This window comes from Equus przewalskii, unplaced genomic scaffold (assembly GCF_037783145.1).
Source record: "Equus przewalskii isolate Varuska unplaced genomic scaffold, EquPr2 contig_13297, whole genome shotgun sequence".
Lineage (NCBI taxonomy): Eukaryota > Metazoa > Chordata > Mammalia > Perissodactyla > Equidae > Equus > Equus przewalskii.
The window spans coordinates 5,574-20,478 of NW_027227157.1; the positions used below are offsets into that span (position 1 = coordinate 5,574).

Genomic DNA, 14,905 nt, shown 5'->3' on the forward strand with positions numbered 1-14,905 from the left:
ATTTAAAAGCACACTAACTGGTGAATTGATTACTCCAGGAATGTAAAATAATTAATTTGAATGAAATAAGCAACATCTTGGGAGAAAACAAATGTACTTTGAGGATATAAACTTTACCTAAAATCTTAGTTTGCATTTGAGCCTTAAAACCCTCACGAATGATATTGTGATACAAATGTTTTGGAAAACAAAGTACTCTTCCTGCCTTCAAGCTTTTTTCTGCAGGATGACCTCGCATCATTGATTTGATTTAATGGCATGACAGATGACAGTAGTTAGTAGAATGGTATGAATTTTATATTTTTTATGTATAAATTGGGGAAAATTAGACAGTGAAGCTCATCAGTAGCACCCACTATGCTGAGAAAAATTTCAAATCCGAAACTTGAAAGTAAATAATCTAGATGGTTAAAGAATGACTGTAATTTCAATGAAGAGAGGACAGAAAAGACTATAAATGAAGAATAGATTCAAAATAAGTGCCGAGGAAAATACATGAATAAATTTTTTTCTTTCTCCCTTACCATCCTCCTGCATAACTATGTGATATTTGTTGAAAACATACTTTTAGCGACTAGGTTAAGAAAACACATTAATTAGCAGCTAATTTTAAAATAGGCTTTACTCTGAATTCTTCAGTTTAGGAAGTTTCGGATTAAGAGAGACTAAATTCAAGGAAGAGCTGGTTGTCCACTGAGGGGGGATAGCCATATTTTAGAAAAATAAGATCAAAGTCACACCAGAATATTGCCTATTTTATTGGATGAGTGCACATAACAAAACAGTAAAACTGGGCAGTCTCAGAACATTCTCATGTCTCCCTCATTGTTTTCTTTAATTATGTATCAATATCAGAATTTTATATATGAGGATTCAGAGGCTTAGATGGATTAAATGTCCATCCCAAAGGATTTCGGAGAAACTAAAAACAGTACACATTGTTCCTTGTTAGAAGTTCGTACTGAAACTTTATGGGAAGTAAAATGTTTAAAACAATTGCTGGCAGTAAAGTTTGGTGGTTGTCTAAACTTACGCTGGAGGATAGATGTTTATCTTCTAGTAATCGAGAAAGAAATTTTTGACTTGATGGCAGCTTCTACGTAACTCCAAATACTAAAAATGGAGGTGAAAAATTAGCCAGCGATCAGGGTATATTATTTCACCTAATGGCAAATGTGCATGTTGGAATTATCTAAGGACAGATGATCTACCTGATTTATTGGATATTTATTGTTAACATGGACTCAGTTTAAATTAATTTAGTTGATTCTCCACTTTATTTTACATTCCTCAGCTTGTCTAATTCTTTCGATATTGCCCTTATAAAAAATACTTACACTTTCATTTTCTATGAGTTCAATGTTTTGAAAGTTTTTCTTTAGTCAGAGAAAGGTCAACTCCTTCCTTGACTATAATTCCATCCCTTCAGTTTATTCATTAGATTAATTCTATTATTGTCAGTACCTGTGGCAATATTTAATTGATAGTTAACCATTAATTTCCTTAAGAATGTTGAATTCTTAATCCCTTAACTGTACTGGCTGGGACTGAGGTCTAATTGGAGCCAGAAGATACTGTGGTCAAATTGGAGGCAAACATGTTGGAAAATAATTTTAATTAATAGAAGTGCTAGTCTAAACCTTCATTTTCGTAACCGTAAAGGTGGATTTTCACAGTGATGTAGCAATATCATTTTTTGTGCTGTGTTGTAAGGAATTTGAAATATAGATTCAAATAGTTCCTACCACTGCTGTCCCCAGGATTCCTTGTCCCCTCTGCTTCCATCCAAAGGAGGCAGCAGTAGATGGTAAGAACCAGATCCAGTCTCTGTGAGCTCTTTGACTCAGGAAACTGACTCAGTTAATTTTGATCAAATTCTCTTCTGTTGTCTTCCTATTAACTGGCCTCCTTCTTATTTAACAATTCTCTTTAAATTAACTCACTTTTACATAAGTTTATTTAAAGGGAAGTTACATATTTTCATACAGCAGACATCAGTTGTAACTATAATTGTGACAATGTATTTTTAATGAATCAGACAAAACCAATATATTCTGTTTAGGTACCATGATCTGTGGATAATCTGCAGATAAAACCTATTGTCTTTTTCTTAAAATGGAGATTAGCAAGTCTTTTAGATATTAAAGACAAAATATGCCCATATCAAAACCTTCTTCCTCATGTAATCAGATATATTAAAACTGTACTAAAAATAGTGTTTTACTGCCATGTCTCTTTGTTAGCTAAAATCGTTTCAAGTATTACCGGTAAAACAGCTACATGGTTTGGGTAATGCTGGATTTGTTGATCTCTACATAGCTTTACAACAAAACGTTCTGTGTTTTTAAAAATCAATATCTGTGGTACCTGGATATGGCCTCCACACCTGATCTAGGAGAAAGGCAGAAGGCACTTTGGATCTCACATAAGTCCCACCAGCGGGGAGGACAGCACTTGGATGGAATTCACACTTATAGTACGTTGTTTTCAGTCCTACAAATTTCGTGTCTTAGAATCTTACATGAAATGATATATGCAAATTCATGGATCAGTCACTCATTCATTCAACAAATAATAGTTGAATGTTCACTGACCATAAAGGATGCTTTATTGTTGTTTTGTAACATCATCTTGTACTGACTTTCAGTGCCTGCATAATAAACATACAAATATGTAAAACATATAACAGGAACAGAATTCAAACATCATTTTGCAAGTCAAGCAGTTTTCTTTTTCCTTTACTTATGGTACCACTAATTATAACGAATGTTCAGTTTACCACAACAGTATTGACAACATTTAAATGGTAAACAGAAAAGATGCATACATTGTACAATTGCTTTTTCATGTCAGTCATTGGCAAGCATTCTAGCATTTGCAGTTACGTATTCCAGTTATTTGGCTTATATCATAAGATTTGTTCCCAGGTACATAAGTTTGTTTCTTTCCCTCGTGGAAAATAAAATCATCTGGCTAGCAAATAAATTGTCCCCTCAAGCAGTTCAAAATTCAGGCAAATATGCCATAAATTTATTTGTATGTCTCGCACATATTCATGCAGAGAACACAGGGAGGTAATCCACGTTGTGTTGGAGAAAGAAACATGGCATAAAATTAAAATTTTACTATGTATAAAAAATACAACTTTAAAATATCAATATAACACATACTCAGCAGTAAGTAAATAAATTTTTCTCTAATAGTTATAAAGAATACTAATAGAATTTTCTTATTTAGGAAAGAGAAATATGTTAATCATTAAATTTAAAAACTAGAGAACACTGAATAGGATACGTATTTAATTCCATTAGTACACTAAAATATTTGGATAAAAATGAAAACTATAACGGAGAGAAATTAGCTATAATTCACAAGAACAAATACAACCAGTATTAATAATTTATAAATTAGCTTCCATGATTTGTTGATGGTTTTTATATGATTGTAATTCCATTGTAAATGTTTTCATACAAATGCATGTTCTTTTTCTTTCAGATACTCAACTATTTATGCATAACAAGAATTAATGGACCATGGGGAAAATCAGAATATATACGAAAATTCATTCTCATGGGAGTTTCTTCTGACCAGAACACAGGCATTTTTGCTTTGCTCTTCTTATTCTGTTATGTTGCTCTGTTAGTGGAAACCTTCCAAGCCTTGTCTTTATTCGATGCAGCACCCTTTTAATCTAAGCAATGTACTATTTCCTCAGCCAGCTATCCTCCATGGACATAGTAACTTCTGTTCTCCTGTTTGGGTCTTATGTAATTATATTATTTACCTTAAGAAATCACTCAGCAGAGAGAAGGTGCAAAGCCCACTCTACCTGTGGATCTTGTATCACTGTGGTTGTCTTATTTTTTGGGCCTTCAGTCTTTGTCTACCTCAGATTGCCTTAGCCTGAGGACAAAATATTTGCTCTCTTATCTACTATCATTGCTCCTGCGCTCAATCCCTTAATCTACACCCTGAGAAATACAGAGATGAAAAAGGCCATGAGAAATGCTTGTTGTCAAACGATATTTTCAGAAGAAAAACATAATTGAATTTTCCTCAACAAAATGCTAAAAACTTTATGCAGGAGTAAAAGTGGACTTGGAATCAGAGAGCTCTATTAGCTTTCAGAGTATTGAACCCAAATTGTCCACTTTGTAAATGTCAGAGATGATGAGCTGAAAAATTATGAGTAAAGTGACAACACCACAAATCCATAATACCTGTATATAAAAGATTCTGAGTTAAAGCAATAGTAGTTGTGTCAAATGGAGTGGTCAGTTGTGAAGTTAAAGAGAATTTTAATAATTATTCAATGGTAATCTTCAGGATTGGGGACAAGACAAATTGCTGACGCTCTCTGGCCACACAGAAAATTAAGAAAATGTAAGTTCATAAAAGAGATATTATTTTTCAGTATCAGTCTCTGGTGAATCAGTTATTATTGCCTCTCAACTCCATCTCATCCTTTCATTACCTACCACGTAGTAGTGGAGTTGTAGGGAGCATGCTGTGGAGCCAGTCTATAGAGGGCACTGAAGGTAAATTGCAGGAGGAAAAGTCTTTCCTCCTGGTTCTGGTGTTTTAGCTTTGGTTTCTTCTGGATCCTGCTCCACTTGCAAAAACATTCTACCTAAGTCTGCAATTCCTCAGTAAACTCACAGCTCCAGGGCAAACCTGGTGATCATCTCACTGAACTCTGCTGACCCTCCAGAAGCAGACATTTGCAGCCCAGCATTTGTGGTTCCCTGTCCACAACAAAACTTCCAAATCTCAATTAAATCTGAGTGCTCACCCCTCAGCATGTGCAAGCCTACATCCAAGAAAGTTCTTTTCTAGAGTCTTCCCTAAGAGTCCACTGCACAACCCAAGCCTCACACAGCTGTGCATTGAGCTGGTTTTCTGCACTCAACATGTGCATTGCCTGCCACCAGCCTGAGCCACCCTGCCCTCTAGCGGCAGTTCCTGCTTTCTCAGGGACCATGGCAGTTCTGGCTGGGGCTGCAACTGCAACTTCTCCAATAAGGTCTAAATCCCATCCTTATGGAGGTGTCTTCTCTTCCAAGTTCATTCCTTGTGTACTCTTCCTCAATCCTGGTTACTTTTAACACTTTTATTGAAGTGTAATTGACATAAAATCAATTGTGAATATTTAAAGTGTACAATTTGATAAATATTGACATGTGAATACAGCTGAGAAACTATCACCACAATGAAGATAGTGAGAGAATCCATCACTCTGAAAAATTTCCTCCTATTCATTATAATCCCCTCTCCTGTTCCATAACAGGCACCTTTTCTAAGGCAATTTTTGATGTGCTTTTTGTCTCTGTAGATTAGTTTGTGTTCTCTAGATTTTTACATAAATTTAATCATACAGTACATATTCTATGTTTCTTAGCTTCTTTCAACATAATTATTTTTAGATTAGTCCATGTAATTGCAAGCATCAATTATTTCATTCTAACTTCCTTTTTATTTCTTCTTGACCCATGAGGTTTTTTAGAAGTGTTATCAATTTCCAGATATATTTGGAAATACCATAGATTTATTTTTATTCTTTCTAATTTGATTCCATTGTGGTCAAAGAGCACACTTGGAAAGACTAGAGGTCTTTTAAATTTATTGAGACTTGTTTGATGGCCCACAATATGATGTATCTTGGTAAATGTTTTGAGTATACTTGATAAGAATGTGTCTTCTGCTAGAGTTAGATGAAGTATTTTACAAAGACAACTAAGTGAAGCCAGTTCATAGTTTTGCTCAAGTCTGCTAAATCTTTGCTGATTCTCTGTCTACTTGATCCACTAATTATTGACAGATGAGTTCTGAAATATCCAACTATGTTGTGAATTTATCTATTTTTCCTTAAGATTCAATAAATCGTTGTTTCATGTATTTTGAAGCACTGTTATTAGGGGCATAAACATTTAGGTAGTCATGTCTCCTGATTTAGTTGGCCATTTATCATTACAACATGAAATTTTTTATCATTGATAATGTTATTTACTCTTAATTATTTTTGTCTAATAACTAAAAAGCTTCTCCATCTTTCTTTTCACTGATGTTAGCATTATTTATCTCTTTTATCCTTTTACGTCTAACCTATTTGTATCTTCATATATAAAATACATTTTCTATATCTAAAATATAGTTGTGTTTTCCTCTATCCCATCTGACAATCTCTGCCTTTTAATTTTCTGCTTAGACCATTTCCATTTAATATAATTGTTGATAAGTTTGGGTTTAAGTCTATCATCTTGCAGTGCTTTCTTGTTAATTTTATTTGTTCCCTTTTTTCTTTGTCTTCCTCCTCTTAGATCTATTTAGTATAATTCTGATTCCATTTTATTTTCTTTATTGGCTATCACTTTTTGTTTTGTTATTTTAGTGGTAGCTTTAGGGTTTATAGTATACAACTCAAGCTTATCACAGCTCCATGCAATATCGTACCACTTTATGGATAGTATAATAGTCCTACAATAATATACTTCCATTTCTCCCCTTTTTGCCTTCATGTCTTGTTATCATACATTTTATTTCTACCTAGGTTATAAACACCAAAATATATTATTTTTTTTGAAACCAGCTCTGTGATCTTGAGCAAGCGATTTAATCTCTAGAAGATTTTTTGTTTGTTTGTTTTTGAGTAACGGGGGAAATAATTCTCATGAAAATGTCCTTTTTTTCTTTTTGAGGAAGATTAGCCCTGAGCTAACATCTGCTGCCAATCCTCCTCTTTTTGCTGAGGAAGACTGGCCCTGAGCTAACATCCGTGCCCATCTTCCTCTACTTTATATGTGGGACACCTGCCCCAGCATGGCTTGAGAAGTGGTGCATAGGTCTGCACCTGGGATCTGAACCAGCGAACCCTGGGCCACCAAAGCAGAACGTGTGAACATCACCACAGCGCCACTGGGCTGGCCCCTGAAAATGTCTTTCTGAAGAATTAAATTAGACAATTCATTTAAAATGCTTAATATAGTGACTGACATATTGTAATTAAAAAATGCTTATAAATATTATAATTATTTTACTGAGTGAATTGTTCTCATCCTCATCTAGATGGGATGTTATAAAATAGTGAATGCTAGAGGTCTTACATGGCTACATGGGATATACAGATTTTTTTGTTCAAGAAAGAATGCCAACTGAATTTCAGTGCAGATTTACTCTGAATCTATATACCTTGTAGCACTGCAACTACTCAAAGTAAAGTGTCAGGAAGTAGTGTAGAAGTGTATACATTTTTTTGGTTCCTGTCTTCATTACACTCTTCAATACTTTTCAACAAAAAACGTAGGTTCTTTTCCACTACCAATAGGAGTAGGGAATTTGTTCTAATTTTAATATATTTTGACAATTCTCTCTTTTCCTTTGCCTCTAACAATCCAAACATCCATTGCAGCAGTGACAGTTCATTGCTGTTTGGTGTGGCTACTGGTCCAGAAGAATAGCGGAGTGAAAAGTCATTGACTTAATTGTTAACTGATTTTTATGAATCTTGTGTTCCTTTTATTAATGACGCTTGTTGTGACTCTGGATATCTTTCTCTCTGATTTTCTTCACCTTCTCCTCCCCAGAAGTAGAGACCTCCTCCAGTGCAAGCCCAGTGCTCCTATGGTGTTACCCAAGTTTCCCTCCTATTCTCGAGAGGAGGAAATAAGCCAAAATGGACAGAATTTCTCAAGCTTCTCTGTCTGGCTAACAGTACTGGCCTCTAGAGACACAATGCCCAGGGCATGGCTAACGCAAATGTGGAAAATACATTTAAAGCCTGAACATTCCCAGAAGACTGAGGAATGAATACAACCTTGGACAACTGATTAGTGTTATTTGCTGAGAATCTTTTAAGAAATGCTTCTGGGAAAGTAATATCTTTAACTTTTGAAGTCAAATATTCTCATAATCTCCTCTCAGTTTATATTTGGCTCTTGCAGAGCAAATTTCTTTCAGGCATATGCATAAAAGAGACAACTCCTAGGGTATATATATGCATGCTCCTTTAGCAGATATTTCAAAACGTTCTTGTTTACTTTTAAGTATGAGCAGGTGTCAGCAAGTGAAATTAATATTTAAAATTCTAGATCACTTTCTTATGGAATGAATAATCACTTCTCTGTTAATCCAGAGTAGTCTTCAGTGATATTTAAATCTTCACTCACATTGTAAAACAGTGAGATTTTCCTTCCTGGAAATTCAAAGACATCAATACTTGAACATATTTTTAGAGAATTATCCTAGATTTGTCTCAGCTACTGCTTTATAGTTTTCATTTTATTTCAGATGTAAATCCTAGTGAAGGGTTCGCAAACTGTCAAAATGAGTAGAAGAAGTGTGTGACCCTGACGGTTTCCTGAGTAACTTAAAACTAACTTGAGGGCCATCCACGACTGATGTGCAGGTAATTGCCCTTATAATTCTTCTTTTAGGCTCACTTGGTCTATTTGATATTTCTTTTGTCATTTGAAGGCTATACATTCAGATGTGATAAAAATCCAAACAAAAGTAAAAAAGGTCTTTTTGCAATATTTAGTTTCGATTTTATATTACAGAGTTTGCATTTTTGGATAATATGTTTAAAAATAATGAAATTTTTAAATTGTCAGTAATGTTTCAGCCTCCAATCTTCGAAGAAATTCTCATATTTCAAATAACCAATCCCTTAAAGTTTTCCACATTCATCAGAATCAGGTAAGTAAGTTTTCCTAAGGCACATGCTGATTACACCAATAGAAATGTGTATATACATAGCATATATAGGCCGTAGATGACCTATAGGAAAATGCAATTTTACAATGCTGACAGTGCCTCATAAGGAATGAACAGGACAGTTAAACAATATCATAAAAGGTGAAAAATGACTTTTTAACTTAATTTTGTTAGCATGAAAAAACAGACTACTTATTTAACATTAAGTGTTAAGAAATTCCCCCAGGTAACAAATGATATCACCAGATCGATTTTATTTTGACACCCAAACATTATCCATATTGGAGTTTGTTCTGATTCCCCTGCTAAAATCTATGCTGCACTTTTGTTCTTGTTTATTTCACGAAATTTTATTGTGGGCGTATGTCTGTTTGCAGGACAATTTAACTAATTCTTAATCTCGTCAGTCAAAGAAAGAATATAAGGAAAAGATTATGATTGTTTTGTACCCTCCATATTCCCTGGGGATTTTGTTTCATAAACTCACGTATTTCTCATTGTTTCCCTGAACGATGTATCTATGTCCCGGTTATAGAAGTTAATACTCAAGCTTAGCTGGGTTCAATGTCTTATGCAAATGAGCAGAGCTTGTGTGAATGGAAAGAAACAAAATTGTCCTATTTATTCTTGTTAAAATTTCATTATAAACGGTAACTGAAAGTACAACGTATAAAATGTTGGGAATAAGATGTAGTGATTGTCTAAATTCATGCTGGATGATTGGTTATCATTGCCTCTAATCTGGAAGGGCTTTTAAGACTTGGATATCAGTTCCTATATAAAACTTAAATCTCAATGATTGAAAAAAGAATGTAGCCACACTTCACTTCATATTATTTCACCTGATAGCAAACATCTCAATATTGGAAACATCCAGGTGATCAATATTGTTTCTGTAGTACCACACGTTTACTGATGTATAGACAGTGCTTTGAATAAAAGTAGGTTTTTTCTCCACTTTATTTTACTCTCCCCATCATTTCTAATTCTGCCTACATCGCCTTTGTAACATCAATTATTCTTTTACATAATAGTGTCTTCTTTTCTTCATTTATGTTTTTAATACCTTGAAGTTTTCCCAAAAAATGTCATTTATTTCCCTCACTACAGTTTCTTTCTCCTAGAGTTGGTCACACTGTCATTATTAGTGTTTCCAAGAGTAATGATATCTAATTTCCATAGGTATACGAATTGGAATGTTAACAGCTGTAGTGGTCAAATTCAGAGCCTGGTGTAGCGAAACAACATCAAAGCAGAGATATGCTACATCACTCATTTATTCTTATAACTATTGTGATATATCTCATAGTGATCTAGGTGTCTGTCATCTTTCATGAGATGAAAATCGTGATAATTCCTCCACTGCTGTCTTCTCTGATACATGCCGTTTTCCTGTGGGAGGCAGCACTAAACATGATAAGAATTAGGAGATCTAGTTTAAAAACTCTGCCATTCAGCGGTTCTTTATTTTGGGAAATTCACTTAGTTTCTCTCAATCTACTTCTTCTACACTAAAAAGAATATGATTGGATTAGATGAGTATTTAATTCCTGTCACTCTAATAACTAGACATTTGTTATTTAACAATTCTTTTAAAAATCACCTTTGTTTTGTGTACATTTATTTAAAGGAACACACTATATTCTTTTCGTAAACGAGCTATTATTTGCAACTGTAACTTTGACAATATATTTAAAGATATAAGAAAAAGTTATTAAATTTTATGGAGGTGCTATAACTTGTACAAAACTTTGAGGATAAGACCTGTTGTCTTCATGTTAAAAAGGAGGACCAAAATGTCTTAAGCAATATTGACATAATATGATTAAGTTAAAACTTTCCCCGCTTACTGTAGTCAAAGATAGTGAGCTAAAATTGAAAAGAGAATTAGTCCCTCAATTTACTGCAGAATGTGCTTTAAAACCATGTGTGTTTACCAGCTAAATAATCTTAAATATCACTAGTAATACAGCTACAGAATTTGGAAAATGCTGAACTTGTTAATGTATACATATTGTTGCATCAAAAATTATGTATAATTAATAATGCTTGTTTGTCGGGCCAGGATATGGCTGCCACATCTCATAAAGGAGTAGGATAGACAACCACCTGGACACCAGCTAATTCCTCATGAATGAGGGGAATAGAACTTGGAAGTTTGTGCTCTCTGCAGTACATTTTCCCATTGCCTTTGTGTTTTGTAAGTCCTACCCAAATCAAACAGAACATAATATATGCAAATCCATGAATAAACTATCAACAGATAAGAGCTGAGTACTTCCTGACCACAATGTTTGCCTTAGAGTTACATTGCATGACATCATTTTTATTGCTATTTATTCCAACAGAGCACATAAATTGTGCAGAGTTCAAATATCTTATGCATTTTGATTAGTGTATTTTCTTTATGTGCTCCATTAACTGTAATGACCATAGAGTTTACCTTAAAACATTCTTTACAATAAAAATTAAATGAAATATCAATAGTTTTTCTAACTTTTTTCAAAATGTCAGTCTGGAAAAAAATCCAATTTTTGCTGTATTTTTAACTATTTTTAGTCATGCGACTTGACAGCAAGATTGATTTCACAAATTCAATATTCAGTACTCATCCCACCACACCCTTGTATTTCCAGAAACATTAGTTACAATCCTAATTGCTCATCTTATAATTTAGGCAATTTTTTAAAATGTGTCTGAATTCCTTGATCATATGTCTACAGACAGTCAGGAGGGTGTTCCATATCATGCTGAGGGAAGGGAACAATATCTAAAATGAAAAATCTGTTATGAATAAAGAAGATAATTGAAAATTACAAGTAAAGTAAATTTCCTTCATTAAATTACATTAGTATCCGTGTTATCTAAATGTTACAAATAACAGTAGTATAACTTCTCTGGAAAATAGTAATTTTTAAATCATTATATTTTCAAAATGTAATAAATTGTATTTCTAGTATTATCAATATAACAAGATACTTGAAAAAATAAGAAAACTATTAGAGAAATCAGCTATGATTTCTAAGAAAATATACGATAATATAATTGACTTACAAATTAACTTCTGTGATTTGTTGAATTAGCGTCCATGGTTTGTTAGTGGTTTTTATATGATTGCAATTATATTGTAAATGTTTTAATTCAAATTTACATTTTTTTCAGATACTCAATTAGTTTTGCATAGTATACACTAGATGGAAAGTCAGAGGAACATTTCAGAATTTATTCTTTTGGGACTTTCCTGTAACCAGAACATACAGATATTTTGCTTTGTATTCTTCTTACTTTGTTATGTTGCCATCTTGGAGGGAAACCTTCTGATTCTTACCTCTATTCGATGCAGTGCCCTTTTTCACCAGCCAATGTATTATTTCCTCAGCCATTTATCCTTTATGGACATCTGCTATACCTCCTGTGTGACACCCAAACTGATCAGAGACTTGCCTCTTGGAAGAAAATCCATCTCCTACAGTAATTGCATGTTGCAGATCTTTTCCATACACTTCTTTGGCATCATTGAGGTCTTCATCCTCACAGTCATGGCCTTTGATCGTTGTGTTGCCATCTGCAAACCTCTCCATTACGTGATTATCATGAACAGGACAAGGTGCAATCTCCTAGTCTTGGCTGCTTGGACTGGTGGAGCCATTCATTCATTTTCTCAGTTTTCTATGACAATTCATTTGCCCTTCTGTGGCCCCAATGAAATAGATCACTACTATTGTGATATTTTTCCTTTGCTGAAAGTTGCCTGTACCGATACATACATCACTGGTGTCCTTGTGGTTGCCAATTCAGGAATGGTTGCCTTAGTAACCTTTGTTCTCTTGTTTGGGTCTTATGTCATTATATTATTCACCTTAAGAAATCAGTCAGCAGAGGGAAGATGCAAAGCGCTGTCTACCTGTGGGTCTCATATCACTGTGGTTGTCTTATTTTTTGGGCCTTCTATCTTGCCTACCTCAGACCCCCTACTACTTACCCTGAGGACAAAATATTTGCTCTATTTTATACCATCATTGCTCCTATGTTCAATCCATTAATCTATACCCTGAGAAATGCAGAGATGAAAAAGGCCATGAGAAGGGTTTGGTGTGAAAAGATATTTTCAGAAGAAAAACATAATTGACTTTTCCTACTCAATTATTCAGGAATAGAAGTGGACTTGGAATCAGAGAGCTCTGTTAGCTTTCAGATCATTGAACTCAAATTATTCACTTTATAAATGTCAGAGATGAGCTGAAGGATTATGAATAAAGTGACAGTTTCACTGTGGCACTGAGATTGAGTAGTGGCATATGCGTATTAAAAATATTCTAGACTAAAGGAATGGTGACTATGTCATATAGAGTAGGTGATTCTGAGGCTGATTGAGAATTTTAATAACCACTTGTGTTTAAAATTTATACATGGAGACTAGGCAATTTTTTGGCATTCTGTACGAAGTAGAAATGAAGTAGATTAAACGTGGTTTTCAAAAATTAAAAACAGAATATTTTTCTATTATTGAGCTTTATTTCCCAATAGGATATTCAAGTAAATCTTAAATGCTGGCCCTGTGAAATAAATTGTGCAATGAAAAACTTCATAGAAATCATTTGGTTTAAGGTGTGAAGGAAAAGGAGTGGTCGGACCTGTTTCCTTGGAGCTTCAGCACCCTGTCCCCGTCTGCCTGAAAGTGTCATAGGCAGGGACAAAGGGACTGGTGACAGTTTATTTTTCTGTTACTGTGTTTATTACATCACAGATACTCAAAATATGGAAAGACAGGATGAGAAAATTAATAGGTCTCATCCTTTTCTAGTAGTTCAATTAGTTGAGTGACTACAAGACTACATATAGGAAGAAACTGTACATATCAGCTTGTGTTGACAGGTAGATATGAAAAATGAATTCAATCTCCAACCTAGTGGACAGGGAATAGGGCCAAGTGATATTCTTTAAAAAATAAATTTTCCTTTTGCGTAATACTTTTTGTATATATTTTCTTTCCTCAAGGTGAGAGAAAAATAACAAAAACAAAAACACAACTATTGGTGATATTAAAAAACATACTACTGGGACTGGCCCAGTGGCATAGCACTTAAGTTTGCAAACTCTGCTTTGGCGGCCAGGGTTCACTGGTTTGGATCCCTGGCATGGACCTATGCACTACTTAGCAAGCCATGCTGTGGCAGGCATCCGACATATAAAATAGAGGAAGATGGGCACAGATGTTAGCTCAGGGCCAATCTTCCTCAGTAAAAAGAGGGGGATTGGCGGAAGATGTTAACTCAGGGCTAATCTTCCTCAAAAAAAAATACTATTCTGGATAAATCAATTTATTTGTAGGTATTGTGAAGAGTAGATTTCTGAGAAAGATTTCCCAAGGGAATCAGAAAAAATGTAAGAAAATATTTTGGTATCATCAATAGGATGCAAATAAACAGGATTTCCATTAAAAAAAAAGACCGTCATAAGAAGGTGGGTAATAGCGTAATAGTAACAACAGAGTTATTTGAAAAACCTGAAGATTATTTGAGAACTTAAAATTCAATCGATTTTCACAAAGATTATTAAAACATTGATATAAAATGAAGGGGAAGGGAACTTAGAGAAAGCATATGGAAGGCAAATTGCAGCACATTTAAGTGAGAGAAGAATTACATAAATTGCAATTGGGACAAGTTACTAACACAGTATTATAAAATTTATTTCAGTAAAGACTTTTTAAAAGCTTTTGGTGAAAAAGAATACATAAGTAATACATATAATCAAGCCAAACAAATATGAAGGTATCCTTTACTTTCCTGCATAAATGAAAGACAATGAGACTAGGAATAATGTTTATCATTCTCAACCTTTTTCTCTCAAAACCTGTAGACATTGTACATTGCTGTTTCGGTATTAGAGAAGTAGTTTAATCTGGCATAATCTTCATTTCTTTATTAGTAATTTGTCCAACTTGTGATTTATATAACAGAGCCTCGAGCATGTCTGCAAAGACAGAGAAAAGGAAGCCCAGAGAGGATATCATGAAAGGTCTTCAGTATTAAGAGTAGAAATAATTGTGAAAACATGATCTAGACTGTAGGAGATATCTCAAAGAGAAATGTCATTAATGTATTAAAGCAGGTTTCAATAGGGTGATGTAGGTCAAAGGGTACAAATTTTCAGTTTTAAGAAGAATTGAGTTCTGAAGATCTAGTGTACAGCA

The 14,905-nt window shown here is 34.1% G+C and overlaps 1 long non-coding RNA gene and 1 pseudogene across 1 annotated transcript; both read left to right on the plus strand.

The window, feature by feature from the left end:
- The first annotated feature begins 2,317 nt into the window (after positions 1-2,317).
- LOC139081294 (uncharacterized) lies at positions 2,318-5,895 on the plus strand. Its single transcript, XR_011536401.1, has 2 exons — positions 2,318-2,476; positions 3,496-5,895. It is a non-coding gene; the product is annotated as an uncharacterized lncRNA (long non-coding RNA).
- Positions 5,896-6,297: 402 nt separating this feature from the next.
- Positions 6,298-12,978, plus strand: LOC139081288 (olfactory receptor 4P4-like; annotated as a pseudogene).
- The last annotated feature ends 1,927 nt before the right edge of the window (positions 12,979-14,905 follow it).